Raw genomic sequence first — 16,496 nt, 5'->3', positions numbered from 1 at the left:
GTCATGTATGGCCTTCTAAAAGAGGAGCTGAGTCTTGATGTTTAAATTGTGTGTTTAAGTTAATTCTTGGGGGAGAAGGAAAATCTCAGCAGAAACTCTCAGTGAGATAGCAAAACAAATATATCTTTTGAGATATAATTGTTGTAGATAAATCTGGGGGTTCTGGAACCCTAGAACCCAGAATCCAGCCACAGCCATGTTCAATGCCACTCTTCACACGCTTGAACAAGCCTCACACATGAAGAAACTGGCAGAGGAACCCAGGTATGCGGGACCTGGGATTGAGATCTCCAAGCCTGTTTGGATCAGGACTGGGCCTCCTCCACTCAGATGCCCCATTTCCCAGTACCTTGGCAGTCACACCCACATACTGCCCCTGGCGCCAAGTAATCTCTTCAAAGGCCAAGATCTAGAGACTATAAAATAAACTCCTGAAAGCTACCTCTTATAGTATAGCCCGCTGATGTACCTAAAGCAGCACATATGTGTTTGGTTTTAACATACTTGCTTGTATTCTCTTATATACATTCTCCATTCCTCTTGGAGAGTCTAGCAAGCTACCAAGAGTATCCCACCCTCACAGCAAAGCCTAGCAAGCTCCCTGTGGCATATTCGATATGCCTAACAATAACAGGTCTCACTCCCCTGACCCTGAAAGAACCTCCAATATGGCACCACTGGGAAGGACAAGTAAGGAGAGGCTGCTAAAATCTCATGGCTGGGAGGAATGGAGACATTACTGGCACCCACTCAAGCAAATCGATGAACAATGATATGACAGTGATACCGTTAAAGTTGGGGTAAGGAAAGTAAGTAGACACCATTGGCACATAACATTTGGTAGGTTTCATGCTAATCAACCTGAGGGCATCATTACATCATGGCTTTGTTTATTTACCATGTTTTTGGGAATTAGTGCAAGAAAATAATTTGAAGAACAGGTGTCTGTTTCTAATCTGTGCAAAGACCAGTGAGCATGGGTGGGGTTACAGGAGAAGAGTGTAAAGACAAGGCTCTTCATTAAATGGACTTTAGTCTTAGGCATATATGATGCTCCATAACACTCCATAACAGGGAGCTTCAGGAATAAGGCTACAATTACACAGTGCTAACTGTACATTTAATGCTTTATAGCTGCTCAAAATGTAAAGTGAATTTAGGACTGGGTAAGGTTAGACAATTGAAAGAGTTGTCTGAGGATTATTACCAATCATCATATTTACTACTTTTTTCCCTCCCAAATATTGATGCCAAGAATAAACACAAAATCAATACCCAGAGTTCCTCAGATATGACACCAAAGTAGCCATGAGAAAGATCTTCTGAGATCTCTCCCTTTCTATCTTAAAGACATTTTTATCTTATGAAGAACACCCCTTTCATTTCTCAAAAGAATGTCCCATTTTGCTTTTCTAATTCCTCTCTGTGTCTTCGCCAGCCCTTCGTCTATTGAATTGAGTTTTTGTATTCACTCACACAAAATCAATCCCAGAGTGATGGTCTCATTCCATTTCTTAAAAAAGGGATCATTGCTTATAATGGTTCTGTTTTCCATCCATAGCCATGTGGCATTCTCACCACAGAAAATGAGTTGTTCCATCATTTCTCCTTACTTTACTTGATAGCAACATATTTTCCTTCTAAGGTGAGGTAATTAATCTTTAGTGAAATTAGTATTAACCAATGTACTTCAATAAATCTCATTCTTTTCTATTTTTATTTTATTAAATTGCAGAAACTTTGAACATAGCTTGACCTGTAATAAAAGTTAGAAACAATCTCGAATGCAAATTCTGCAACTCTTAGTGATGTTATTTTCTGTTTGCAACATGTATTAGATTTATTCCAAGATATCTATGGTATTTCATAGATTAATAGGCTATAAATATATAAAAAAGTATTTGGGCTAATTAATAAACCATAAAGGGTTGTAACTATATCTCACGGTGATTTTTTTAAAAAGTCCTTAAAAATAAACCATAAATTTAATCTTCCTTTAAGTTTGTCTTGACAATAATGATTTTCAGGAGCAATTTTTTTTCTCTTAAATTTTTTAAAAAATTTTTATTAGTGAGACACCATGAGGTACAGTTGTAGACTTACAAAGTTTTGTGCTTGGGTTTCAATTAATAAACCTCATTCTTAATAACTAAAATTTATAACATAAAATAAATTTTATTCATTATTTTACTTGTGGTTGTCAGCTGTCTTCAATCTTCATATTAATGATTTTTTAACTCTCACAAGGATTCTATGATGTTGCCATTATTAAACTCCACTTAGACAAGAGAACACATTTAAGAGAGGCTCAGCAAACAGTTAATAAACAGCAAAGCCAGAATAAAACTACATTTCTAACACTCTCAAAAGCCACAATATTATTCAGTATGCAATACTGCCTCCAGCTACTCTACTTCAAATTCTGAGCTATTTTTATCACTATCATCATGGTGTCTAAACTTTCATGAGCTCAAATCTTTCTGTGTAAGAACTCACTTAAATCCAACAGCGGAATTCTACAGGAGGTTCTGTTATCCCCACTTAGATATAAGAAAGCCAAGGTATGGAAATTAAATGACTTGCCCAAGTGAATCCAACCAAGTGGTTGGAAGTGAGTATAAATAATTCAAATGGAGGGAAAGGGAAGAAGAGATAGATGAGAAACAACGAGGTCCAGATGAGGGGATTAAGGTACAAATTGGTGCTAAGGAAAGATAGAGCCTAATATCTAGAGTCAACAACACCAAATGCAAGGATTCAAACGTTAACAACCCACATTTAGAAAGGTCCCTTCTCAAAAGGGCACCTGGGAAGGAGTGGGCATGGGAGGAGAAAACCTGTGAAAACTGGTGGAGGGAAGTTGACAATGGTGGTGGTATCAGTGTTGCAATGTATGTCAAAATATATGTCAACTATAGATAACTTTGAAAATCATGGTACTTTAATTAAAAATTTAAATGTTTCTAAAAAAGAAAGTGGAACAAAGATATAAACATAAAAAATGTAAGCAAGGAATGATGCTTAAAATACTAGCAATAATTAATTTTTATTATCAGGTCATATTCCTCTTTTAATTACTGTATAATGAACACTTCAATACCTCCACTACCCAGCCACTGCCATGCTCCTGGCCACTTTCTGGACCGTGTGACTGAGACACATCATAAGACACTTAATACCCATCTTCCAAGATTACTGCACCATATTTTATGAGGTTCAAATATAGTTTGAACCATAGGAACACCAGCAAGGGTGATTAGAGGCCACCCTAAAAGCCTCTATCCCTTTCGGAGAGACTGGCAAACTACCAAGAGTAACCCGCCTGCACGGCAGAGTCTGGCAAGCTATCCGTGGCATATTTTATTTGCCCAAAACAATAAGTACAATGGTCTCATTCCCCTGATCCTGAAAGAGCCACCAATATGGCAGCATTAAGAAGGATGAGGAAGGAGAGGCTGATAAAATCTCAAGGCCTTTAGGCTGTCAAAATGAAGGACAAAAATGGCTGTTTGTATTTTCAATGCATGTATGCTGGCATCAGATGCATCCATCGAAGACCTGATGGTGCAAGTGCGAAAGATCAAGTACGACATCATTGGTCTGACTGAGAAGAGAAGGCATCAACCACATCATGCCATTTTCGACACTGGAGAAGAACTGTTCCTCGGAATATGCAACAAAAGAGGCATCGGTGGTATCAGTGTCCTTGTCAACATGAACTTGACCATGAGCATTGATTCATTCGAATGCCTAGCAACCCAAATTGGATGATTACATTTGAATAGATGTGGCTCACTGCTGGCAGTTTCTATCTTTGTTGTCTACGCACTAACATCCAATTATGATGAAGAAGAAATTGAGAAGTTCTACATGGAGCTGGAGAAGTTCTATAAAGAAGACCACACCTTCTACAAGATCATTGTCAGTGATTTTAATGCCAAGATAGGACCAAGAAGATCAGTCAAAGAACTCTACATTGGGACCCATGGCCTATAATGGAATGAACAGGGTGAGAGACTATCTGAGTGCATCATGTCGACCAAGACCATCCATGGTAACTCACAGTTCCAAAAGTCCAAATCTAAACGGTGGACAAGGGTGTCTCCTGATGGACGGTTCCACAACGAATTGACCACATCATATTCAATCCATGGTTTTGCCTGACCAATGTCGCTGTTGTCCCAAAATTCCAAACAGGATGGGACCACTGTCTCCTTCAGGCAAAATTCTACTTCATGAGTGGGGAGAAAGGGCTGTAAAGTTTAAGAAAAGAACTCCCAGAATGACCACCAACTGGGAATTCTTTGGCACTATTTTGGCAACATGAGAGGAGGCCGTTGTTGACAACATTGGCGAAGAATATGATCAACTGGTTCAGCACTTCCATGATTGTGTGAGGAACCCTGAGAGATAGCCACAGAAAAGACGCATATCTTCAAAAACTCTCAAGCTCATTCGCCGATGTGGCTTGGCACAAGCCTTAGGCATCCGCAAGCAAATGTCTGAGCTCGCAAAGCAGTGCAGAGAAGCAATAAAGGAAGACCTCAAAGAGAGAAGGGCAGCAGTGCTGGCATATGAGGCAGAAGCTGGGAAAAGCATTTACAACACCCACCTGTCCTTCCAAACTAGGCTATTCAGACACCCACCTGTCTTTCGCCAACTACAAGACCAAGATGACTGCCCTCTGATGTCCTGATGGATCTATCATATCTTCCAGAAGGGCAATGGAGAAAATTATCCATGACTTCTACTCAGATCTCTTCGCTAGCCACATCACCTGCCCACATACCAAATTCTGCAGAATGGATATGTCATTACCAATGTTCTCCCTTCTGAAATCTGACATGCCATTTTGTCAGTAAAGAAGTGAATAGCAACCGGCTCAGAGAAGGTCTCACCCAAACACCTGAAGAATCTGCCGCCAGTACACATCAATACACTGGATCGGTTCTTCACACGTTACCTGTCTGAATGCAAGGTTCAGTACCAATGGAAAACCATCAGGACCTTTCTACTGTACAAGAAGGGAGACATCCAGGACATTGGCAACTGTTGCCTGATCTGCCTGTTGTGTGTCATCTACAAGCTGTTCACTCAAGTCATCCTAAATAGGATTGGCAGAACACTAGATATAGGACAACTATGTGAGCAAACCGGGTTCCACAAAGGATTCAGCAAGACAGACCATATACACATGAAAACCAAACTAATTGAGGTTTCTCAGGAGTTCAAGATGCTGCTCTGTTTAAAACATTCACTGATTTAAAGAATACCTTTGATTCTATTGAGACTGAAGTGGTCATCGAAACCCTAGCCAAACAGGGCGTTCAAACTCAATACATCAGGATTCTCCATGAACTGTATTACAGATTTACCAGAATCTCACCATTCTACAAAGAAATGATCATCCACGTCAAGAGAGGGGTTCGGCAGGATGATACCATTTCACCGAAACTCTTCAGTGCCACCTCGAGAACGTCATGCTACAACTGGAGTGGGAAGGAATGGGAATGAAGATAGATAGTCGGCAACTACACCACCTCTGCTTCGCTAATGACATCATTCTAATAACACCATTAGCCAAGCAGCACAAATGCTGGTCGACTTCGACAGTGAGTGTGGAAAGGTCAGGCTACAGTTGAATCTCACGAAGACAATGTTCATGAGAAACTGTCTCGTTCCTGACATTCAGTTTGCTCTCAGCGGAACAAACATCCCTGAATGCAACAGTTATGTGTACCTAGGTCAAGAATTCAACATGGCGAATGACCTGGCATCTGAGTTGCACAGGTGAAGAGAGCGGCTTGGAATGCCTTCAAGAGTGTTGAAAAAATAGCTAAGAGGATGAAGAACCTCCGGCTCCGGGCACATCTCTTCAATTCCACTGTTCTTTCTGCATTAATATACGCCTCAGAGACCTGGGCCCTACGAAAACAGGATGAGAATGCTATTCGAGTCTCCCAAAGAGGAATCAAAAGAGCTATGTTTGGAGTATCAGGCTTCAGTCAAGTCAGAGAAAGAATCTGAAGTTTCGACCTCTGTCGATGATTGAGAATCAGGTATGCTGTCTTGTTTGCCAAGGCATCGAAAATCAGATGGGCTGGACACGTAATGAGATTTAGAGATGACCGCTGGACTAAAGCTGTTACCAACTGGATTCCACAGGACGTTAATCTCTTGGCCGCCCACCTACGAGTAGGTCAGACTTCTTGGTCAAGACCCTGAACGATCGGTTTGAGACTCTTCGTGTTCCTGGAGTGAGCAGATGACACTGGGCTACACTAGCATGTGACAGGGATGAATGGACAAGTTGCTGGCACCTGCTTGAGCAAATAAATGTGTACTGGGATGTCAATTGATCAAGTGATCAAGTGAACATTTAAAAATCATAATCCTGGGAAGATCCTCCCAGGATGGGAGAAGCATGCTGAAAGTAGACTATAGACCAAACATGATTGCCACTCAATGCCTCTTTTGCAAACCACAACACCCAAAAGAAGAGAGAGAAAAAAGGGGAATACCCTGCCACAGAGGCAGGGTGGGATGGGGGGGAATGGGGAGTGGGAGGGATACTGGGATCTGTGGTGGTGGGAAATGGGCTCTGGTGGAGAGATGGGTATCTGATCATTGTATAATTGAGACCTAAGCACAATATTTGTAAGTCTACAACCTCATGGTGTGTCACTAATAAAAATTTTTAAAAAATCATAATCCTGAATCAAAATAACAATAAATACTCTCCATCTTGAAAGTAAACAAATAAAAATGTCTGTTGAGTTATTGTTTAAAACTACTTCCAATTTTAATCTGGTTCTTACACAGTTGTATGAATCCACTTAAGCCCCAAATTTTAAGTTTATTATTAAAAACATCTAGAAAACACTAAGTTTTCTAGTCTCACCTGTCATGTTAGAGGGAAACTGTGACTAGGACCCTGAAACCCTAAACGTAAAATGTAAAATCTTTGATTTTATCGTTTAAATATATTTACATTTTTATTTAACTAAAATATGTAATGATAAAAAGACTTATTATTTAGGCATGTTTGAATTATTTACTACCAGAGAGTACATTTGAAATGCTTGATGATGTCCTCTAAGTATGTGATTCAAAGGTACCAGACCTACATGGAATTGAGGTGGGAAATATAGAGAAATCCATACTAATTAGATTCAGTGCTCAGATCAAGGTGTCTTTCAAGCAGGGCAAAGACTCAAAATTCCAACTGGCAGGTTTTCACATGTTTGAGGAAGATAAATAAGGGCTTTCCTAATTCAATAAATGGCAGTTTTTGTTTTCAGCATATTATTGAAGCTTTCACTCTGCGTGGGACTTCCCATTACCTTTCAGCCCAATGTCTTTTTCTGTTATTTTCTGCCTAATTTTCCTTCTTTCTGATTATAAAACGTGACTTATTGTGAAAATTCCAACACTACAAAAAAAAACTCTGTTGTGAAAATTCCAACATATAGAAAAATATAACTCCAGTAAAATTTGTTCTTCATCTCAATAACTCAGAGTTTGTGTACCATACTATTTTGGAGCAACTAGAATTATTGCTGTTCTTTGGTGTCTTTTTAAAAAATTTTTATTAGTGAGACACCATGAGGTACAGTTGTAGACTTACAAATTTTTGTGCTTGGGTTTCAATTATACAATTTTCAAATACCCATCCCTCCACCAGTGTCCATTTCCCACCACCATGGATCCCAGTATGTTTGGTGTCTTTTAAAGAAATGTTGGCTGTATACATTGCTTTTTTTTTTCAACACCATACATGGTGCATGTGTGTTTATGTCATGATTTCTAAAGTCTGCAGTATATTCCACCATGGGGTTATATGATCTTTTTGTCCATCTCTTCTTCTCAGATATTATCTTCACTTATGTTTTGAATCTGGGCCACTTGTTGCTGAGTTGCTCGTCTAAAGTGGTATTAGTGTATATATCACCAAAATCTGTCTCTGGTTTGTTCCATCTTTAATAACTTGAGGTGTTATCATTACTTCTAACCTTTGAGTACTTAAGGGGTGAAAATTAGCATCCCATTGTCATTTTAATTTTTCTTTGATTATGAGCAAGCTTGAACATACCTTTTCATATGATAATGAGGCACTTGCTCTTTTATGAATTGCACTTTCACTTCCATTGATCATAGTTCTGTTAGTGAGGCTTTGTATATATTCAGACTATTAGTCCCTTGAGGCATGTCTCAATTATAAAAGCGCCTGCCTTGCCGTTGTGAGACCCTGAATTTGACTCCCAGTGCCACTCACAAGTGCTGAAGGAGCTGCTGGCATCTCTGTTCCTTGGGACTCCAGGTGATGCCACAGAGTATGTGATTCATGGCATCCAAGTGTCTATGAGAAGTCCGGTCATCACAATAATAACAAAAGGAAAGGAAAGGGAAAGGGGAAAGTAGTAACCTATTGAGAAACCATTTATAGACAGAAAATTATGATTTGGTTTAATTACCTACAGATGGTTTTCAGCCTAGACTCTGCCAGAACTAGACCATGAAATCAGGAGTAGACATTCAAACCATAGTAATTGGCAGCCAGGAAAATACTGTTCTCCCAGAGAGGACTTCTCAAAGGAAATGAAGCACAGACCAAAAGGGACTTATTTTCCCTGTGGTGGCCCACTTAGTAAAATGATCTAGTCTGTGACCCATTTTAGCTTTGGCAATTTCTGGTCATTGCTTGTGTCCCTAGAGAATTAAATGCATTATGGAGTCATCATCTGAGGTGTTTTAGAGAGAAAAAAAAAATGTTTGGCAAAACCTTATTTAGGTCTTCTCAGATTTGTTTGCGTAAAGAGCCTTAGGCATCAAGGTGAGAAGTGGGTTGATAAGTGCCAACCCCTTCCCAACCCAGGTTCTTTTCCACCTAGTTTTAATGGGTCTGCACACTAAGGGCTGTTTGTGTGCTCACCGGTGGTGAATTGTAGGAGCTTTAGAAACATGAAGAACACGAGTCTTTCTTGTTGAAAAAGTGCAGGCCTTTGTTTATGACCGTCTGACTTCTCTGCCTCTCCATACCTGGCTTCCTTCCAATGTCTTCCTTCCCCTTGCTTTCTCAGAGAGGAAGAAGGTTCTAGCAAAGTGCGTGTGTATATGAGTGTGCACTTTAATAGTAGATAGGAAAATTTTGTTTGTATTTGTGAGTTTACTGTTTGTTTGGGGCACATCAGGTGTGCTCAGGGTTGACTGGCTCTGTGTTCTGAGATCACTCTTGGTGGGGCACAAGGGACCCCATGGGGTGTGGAGAATTGAATCCAGTTAGATAGACCATGTGCAATACAAGCACCTGACTCACTGTATTATCTCTCCAGGCCTAGAAAGGGAAATTTTTATTTATTTATTTATTTATTTTTGCTTTTTGGTCACACTTGGCAATGCACAGGGGTTATTCCTGGCTCTGCACTCAGGAGTTACTTCTGGCGGTGCTCAGGCTACCATATGGGATGCTGGGAATCAAATCTAGGTAGGCCATGTGCAAAAGACAAACGCCCTACCTGCTGTGCTATCTCTCCAGCTGCTCTTAGAAAGGGAACTTTTTAGAGTAAAAAACCTTACAGCTAAGACTTGAAAATCAGAATGAGTCAGATCAGACGTACCATTTCAAAATTATAAGAATATTATTGCATTACTTTGCCCTTATTTCGCAGAGGCTGATAAAGTATTAAAAGACACAAAACTAGATCGTGAACTCATGTGTTTCAAAAAGAGAATGTTAATCACATGAGTTCAAAGTGGAGGGGGAACACTTATTCAAGCCCATACTGTAAAAAATATAACCCACCCCCTTGCTGAGCTTTATATGGAAAGGTATTTCCACCTTACATGTTGGTGACAACCTGGCATCAGCTACCATGACATCAAAATCAACCAAATGTTCACTGCAATAGAGGAACTGTCTTCCTGGAGGTTTGGGAGGGGGAGGGTAATATTCCATGAACCCTTTTTGAAACCCCTTCTCTCTGGGTGCTCAGGGGTGTGGTGGGGAACATCCACCAGAAGAGGATCTATGACTTGCCTCCTCCTTCTCTTCCCAGCCCCCATGAACCTCGCTCTTGATCATCCTCAGCTGTTAGCTTAATTCTTTGTCCACACTTTTTGGGGGAAGGAGTCCTCAAAAAAAGTGCTTAGGGGATCCTGGGGTCACTGACAGAAAATTTTGGCCAAGCAGTTTGGAGGTTCAATGTGAGAGCCCAAGGATGCTCAAGCACAGGGTCACCCCACCGTGTTAGGGACATTCAGGTACAAGGGTGTGCACTAGAATCTCACTCCCAGTTTTATGCAGTACCATCATGAAAAATAATGGAATTGGTGGGCTCAGTAACCAAATTATCAAGAGAAACATTTCTTTCAATCTTTAACTATATTCAGTTACCCAGACATAACATGGTAGCAATTACTTACATGTTACAGAAATCTTAAACATATAAGTATTAACTGGCTTCCATTTGCTAGTAACTCCTAGAAAGCACAGTCTTCTCTGGAATGATAGAATACTTTACTCACCAGCATTTGGAGCTCCTCTTTGATCCTGGGAACTTCCTGGAATCTCCAAGGGGCTCCTGCCATCTGCTGTAGATCCAGGGCACAACTTTACCTGAGTAGCTTCCATTCTTCATTCGTTTAAGGGAACTGTGAAAGCGTGTCCGCTAGGCACCTAGGACATCTTGTGAGGACTGTCAGTCATAGTTGAAAAAACCCTAAACAACCTGTTCTCTGGCAATATTCCAGCCACCACCAAAGACCTCAGAAGTGTTTATGCTCCTTCTCCCTGTGCTTCAATGAGTGTTCATGCCTAGAGCTAGGTGATGTTCCTTGAGTTCCCCTTAACAAAGTACTGCTATTGGGGCGGGTGGGGTGGAGAGATAGTATAGGAGTTAGCACTTGCCTTACATGTGCCTGATCTGACATCTATCTCAGGTACCACATATGAACCCCTGAGCCCTACCAGGAGTGATCCCTGAGCACAGAGTTCCCCCCAAAAAGTTATTGATACTATAACCATACAATGTTGATTGTATTCTTACATTGAGAACATACCAGGAGAAGTATCACTGTCACTATCATCTTGTTGTTCATCGATTTCCTCGAGCAGGCACCAGTAACGTCTCCTTCATCCTAGCCCTGAGATTTTAGAAAGTGCCACATTTGAGGCTCTTTTAGGGTCAGGAGAATGAGACACATCATTGCTACTGTTTTTTGGCATATTGAATATACCACGAGGAGTTTGCCAGACTCTGCCGTGTGGGAAGCATACTACCAGGAGAAGATGAAACTTTAATATGGAAAATTATTTCCTCTGTTTCATTGACTCTATTGTTTAAAACACAGAGCTGGAGAGGGTGATGAGTAATAACCAGACTGACATCAGATAAACGGAGGTTTCAGCCTGTTATTATCACACACCAGTTGTGCCACCCTAGTCAAAGTGCTAATCTCTCAACCTCGACCCTTCATCTAGAAGGGAGAATAGTATGACTCATATGAGAGCTGAAACATCAGTGAAATATGAGAATGTTTGCAAAGCTCTGTACAGTGCCTGGACACATGCTTTATTATTTAAAAACATGATCAATTTCTTTGAGTAAAAAGAGGCAACGGTTTGATGAAAGATTTGATGAAGGATAGAATTTAACTTTCAGTGATGAACTTAAAAGTTGAACATATGGGGGCTGGAGTGATAGCACAGTGGGTAGGGCATTTGCCTTGCACGCGGCCGACCCAGGTTCGATTCCCAGCATCCCATATGATCCCCTGAGCACCGCCAGAGGTAATTCCTGAGTGTAGAGCCAGGAGTAACCCCTGTGCATCGCCGGGTGTGACCCAAAAAGGAAAAAAAAGTAGTACACATGGATGTTGTTTTATAATCATGTAGGAAGCTTATTACAATATAATGTTACTTCTACAAAACTGTTTGAAAATAATCCATTTCAAGGGGCTGGAGAGATAATAAAGAAGATAGGGTGATTCCCTTGCACAGAGCTCACCAGGGTTCGATTCCTAGTCGAATCTGAGACCCTCCAGCAGTGACTATTGAGCACAGGGCCAGGAATAAACCTCGAGTACTGCTGGGTGTGGCCCATACCACCCAAAATTTAAAAAAAAAAATTCAATTTAGACATAAAAGAGAATCCCAAAAGAAAAGTGTCACTCTACCAAGACAAGTAATTCTGCACAGTCATCAGGAAGGATAACTGTAATCAGGATTTCTAGACAATGTTCATTAGGCTGCCTGCAATATTAGTGCTGGCCAAGGACCCTCTTCCATGAATTCGGTCGTTGTGCATTATTGAACACTGCCACCTGGTGGAAAGTTATGCCACATGCAAGCAAGGAAGTCACTAAGATTGTTATCAGGACACAGTTTCTTCCTGTGTCCTCCTCAACCACAGTGGCTTCAGCTTCTTGATTTGGGCTCAAGCCAGTGGAAGAGCTGCAGAGTCCTGCTGTGCAAATGTTTCTCCATCTGCAACCAGTTGTCAAAATGACACAAAGACAAGAGGGTGGTATTCTTTCACTGAAGGCGGGCTTGGTCACGTGATCCCATAGCAAGCACAAGCTCCTCTGCTGGTACATCCCCTCCATCACACTTTAGCCCTCAATGCCTTTTGTTTTCTTACAAAAACATGCCATTATTTAATTGATTATTTGTTAGTCCCCTCCACTGGTCCTGTTGCCCCCAGTGGGAACAGAAAGATGCCACCTGCAGGTAAGACCTGTAAGCTTTATTTCTCTGCGTCACCAACATCAAGCATAAAGATTGACACTTCAAGATAGAACATTCTGTCACCTAAACAATTAAAAATGGAATAATACAGCTACTCGAACCATTATAACTGGGGATTGTTTTCCACTTGTCTAGCAAAGAGCTAAACTCTGCACAAATGCCTTCCTGTTTAATCTTTATTATCACCTTGCTGGGTGCATATGAGTTCACTGCCCATGTATAATCAGACATTTCGAATTTGAAGCATTTTCTCATTTCAATAATAATATTTCCTCTTTGCTCAGCATAATAATGTCATGCATGATCTGAAACCCCCCACACACTTTGTTTTTACGATCTGAACTATGTGTTCATTCATTATACCATTGCAAAGCTGAATGTCACAGAACTGAAGCAATGTCTCAGTTACTCAGCACAAATTTAAGATCCAAATTTTGTCTAATCCTAAAGGTTTTGTGCTGTTTCCATTATAACCTACTATGAACTACATGAATAAAAAGAATTTTTGTGGCTTGGGAGATAGCTCAACGGGTAGGCGGGAGGGTTGCAAATCTAGCATGCACAGAGCCGTAAGTTCAATCTCTGGCACAGCATGGCCCTTAAGCACTATAGGACCCATGCTCCAAACTTTCATATATTTCTATCCACCCCTATCATCACTGTAAAAAGTCTTTCTTAATTCTCTCTTGGAAATCCAGGCTGGGGTATTGGTTAAGCATGAAATGTCTTGCACCCAAGCTATATCTCAGGCTGCTTTTTTCTATAGCCATGGACATCTTAATTGGTCCAAAGATATTCTCTCTTCACTTCAAAGATAATGAGTTAGCTAAGACTTACTGAGATTTTAGTATGGGGCAGACAGGGTTTCAATGATCTCATTTAGTTCAAATTCTCAACTAACTCTAAAAACTTCAACAGTAGTCCTGTAAAGGAGGTTCTTGTTCCCTTTTACAAACAAGAAAACTGAGGCATAGGATATAACTCCCAGGGCTCCCAGGATACGAGGCTATAACCTTGTCTTGAAACCAGGCAATCTGCCTTTATGATTCACTTCTCAGCATCTCTCAGTACTCCTCCTCACCTCAGAGCATTTTTTCATCCCTGGAAAACCTCAGGGCCTCTCCCCTGGCTATCCAACTTCCCAGGATGTTACAGCTCTGAAACTGCAGAAACAGGCGGGGAGTTAGCACCCCCACGCCTCTGTCTGCAGCCCCAGCCTTCCCAACTCTTGAATTAGTTTCCATCTGTGGGAGCAGCAATTCCCTACCCGAGCCAAAGAGAGAGGCCAGACCAACATAGCCAAGATCCAAAAATAGCTTCACTGCAGCAAGGAAACTAGTAATGGAGGGAAGGAAAATTCTTCTTTAATTCTGGCCATTTCTCAAAGACTGCCCACTCAGCTTATGTAAGCAGCATTGGTGACTGAGGACTACCACACAGCCCCAGAAATCTAGGGCAATCCTGCCAATTAGTGCTTGTGAAAATTTATTTAGGAGCCACCCACGCGCACTTTGGAAAACTTGACCCTGTGCTTATTGAATTGTATATCCCATCTCTCCAAGAATCCCAGGCAAAATGCTTCATCATGGTCTCCCCAAGGACAAGGTCAATGTCATTTTAGGAGTATCATTTCAGATAACTTCTACATTTCCTTCAACCGTTCTTCCAAACCAACAGGCTAAGATAATGTTCAGGGATACTGTAGGATAATGAGTCTGGAGAATCAACAAAATAAATTCCAATTCCAATTGTAGTATTTATGACCATCTTCACCAATTTCAAACTCCCATCATATTGTCACTGAGCACAGATTTGGGAAGAAATGCACAGAATAGAAAATCTTGCAGGCATGTGGTAAAGTAGGATTAAAGAGTATATAGTATTTTCATCTTAAATATATTATACTTCATTATAAGCTACTAAAAACTCCACTTGAGAATTGCACGACTAAAACTCCACTTGAGAATTGTTCTGTTTACTAACCAGCTGGCAGCAGTCCCAGACTTTTGTTAACTTGACCCTTGTAAGTTAGGACCTGTGCTGCCAGGACATGACTACTTTCTCAGTGTTTACAGTTGAGTTGGGGAAAAACTAGCAAAGTGTTAAATTATTTGTGATAAGGAAATACAAGGTACTGTGGGAGCATTTGTGGGGCAGAAACTGCTGAGTTGGGTTTGGGGAAGATTTTTCTAAGGCAAAGACATCTAACCTGAGACCAATTAACTATTGACTACATGGAGGGTGGTTAGGAACCTCCAGTGGGAGGAAACAGGTATTGAATGAAACATTTAGAAATATATGGTATTTTGTTATGGCTTCCATGAAGAGTTCAAGTAAAGAAAGTGACATGAAGTAAGACAGCCTAAGAAAGAAAAAGGCCTGGCCATATAAACCCTAGAGGAAGAGCATAGGTTAAGGTTGTGGGTATTTATTGTTAACTTATATATGAGGACACTTGGGTTGAATTTTTTTTAGCAAGATCATTGTAACTGATGCATGGGAAACAGGTGGAATGGGGGATGAGAAGAGGATTCTACCACGACCTCAGAGAGAGAAAATGTTGTCTGCTTGGTGTAATGGCAAAGACAATGGGGAAGAACAGATGGGATCAAGTCACTTAACTGCTGGAGAAAATTACTGCTGGGGGCAGAGAGGGAGGCAGTGCAGTGGGAAACAACATCAAGAATTGATATTCAGGAGTCAGAGAGACAGTACAGTGGAAAGGGCTCTTGCAATCAACCCAGATTTGCCCCAGCATCCCATACGATCCCAGGAGCACCACCAGGAGTAATTTCTGAATGCAGAGCCAGACACAATTGCCAGTTGTGACCCCAAACCAAAATAAAAAGAACTGATACAAGGGTTTTGACAAAAGCTACCTGGTAGATAAGGGAAGTAAGTAGAAGACAACAAAGGCAGAATGTGTGACTCATTGAACAACAGATGATCAGTTTAGCATTAGGTGTTTTAAATGTGATGTCCTGAAGATGGCAATATCCAGAAGGCTGCTAAATGAATTCTTAGGATACAATCCAGACTGGAAAACAAATTTGAGTTATCAGCAAAGAGATGATAACCAATAGCATGTATGTGGGTGAGATCATTTAGAGATGAGGCACCGTCATTCATAGTTATGAGAACTTCTGGCTAGCACTGTCCACATGCCTCATTTATCTTCCTTGTAGCACTGTAGAACTGTTCTCCCATTGTTCATTGATTTGCTCTAGCAGGCACCAGTAATGTCTCCATTCTGAGACTTGTAGTTACTGTTTTTGGCATACCGAATACCACAGTGAGTTTGCCAGGCTCTGCCATGCAAGTGGGATACTCTCAGTAGCTTGCCGGCCTCTCCGAGAGGGATGGATGAACCGAACCCGGGTTGGCTGCGTGCAAGGCAAATGCTCTATTTAAAACAAGGCAAGATTATGTGGCTGATGAGGATCTTGAAACTGCCCATCCTAGCCACCTATGAAAGAACTCATGCTCAAGCAATCTTCTCTGTAGTCATCAAAACAGTCTTGAACATAAGCATAATACTATGTCCATTTTGTGCATGAGCATACTGAGGCTTAGATATGACTCCTGCCCAACACTACATGTAAGAGAGAATGGATCTGGATTGGAAACTGATCTATCTGACACTAAGATCTATGCTTTAAACTATAATATGGATTGAGTCAAAATATACATACTAAGATAAAAAGAGCAGAAGATTAGGGCTTGAGGAAGACAAGGAAGATTGATGAGTGGA

At 40.9% G+C, this 16,496-nt stretch overlaps 1 protein-coding gene across 2 annotated transcripts in view; it reads right to left on the bottom strand.

The window, feature by feature from the left end:
• The window catches only part of PPP2R2B (protein phosphatase 2 regulatory subunit Bbeta), a 487,952-nt gene that overhangs the window by 403,312 nt on the left and 68,144 nt on the right, over positions 1–16,496 (bottom strand). The gene's annotated exons all lie outside the window — the stretch shown is intronic.

The sequence above is a fragment of the Sorex fumeus genome, unplaced genomic scaffold, assembly GCF_029834395.1.
Source record: "Sorex fumeus unplaced genomic scaffold, SorFum_2.1 ptg000051l, whole genome shotgun sequence".
NCBI lineage: Eukaryota > Metazoa > Chordata > Mammalia > Eulipotyphla > Soricidae > Sorex > Sorex fumeus.
Note: the sequence above shows the minus strand (reverse complement) of the source record. Positions and strands in the feature narration are given on the sequence as shown.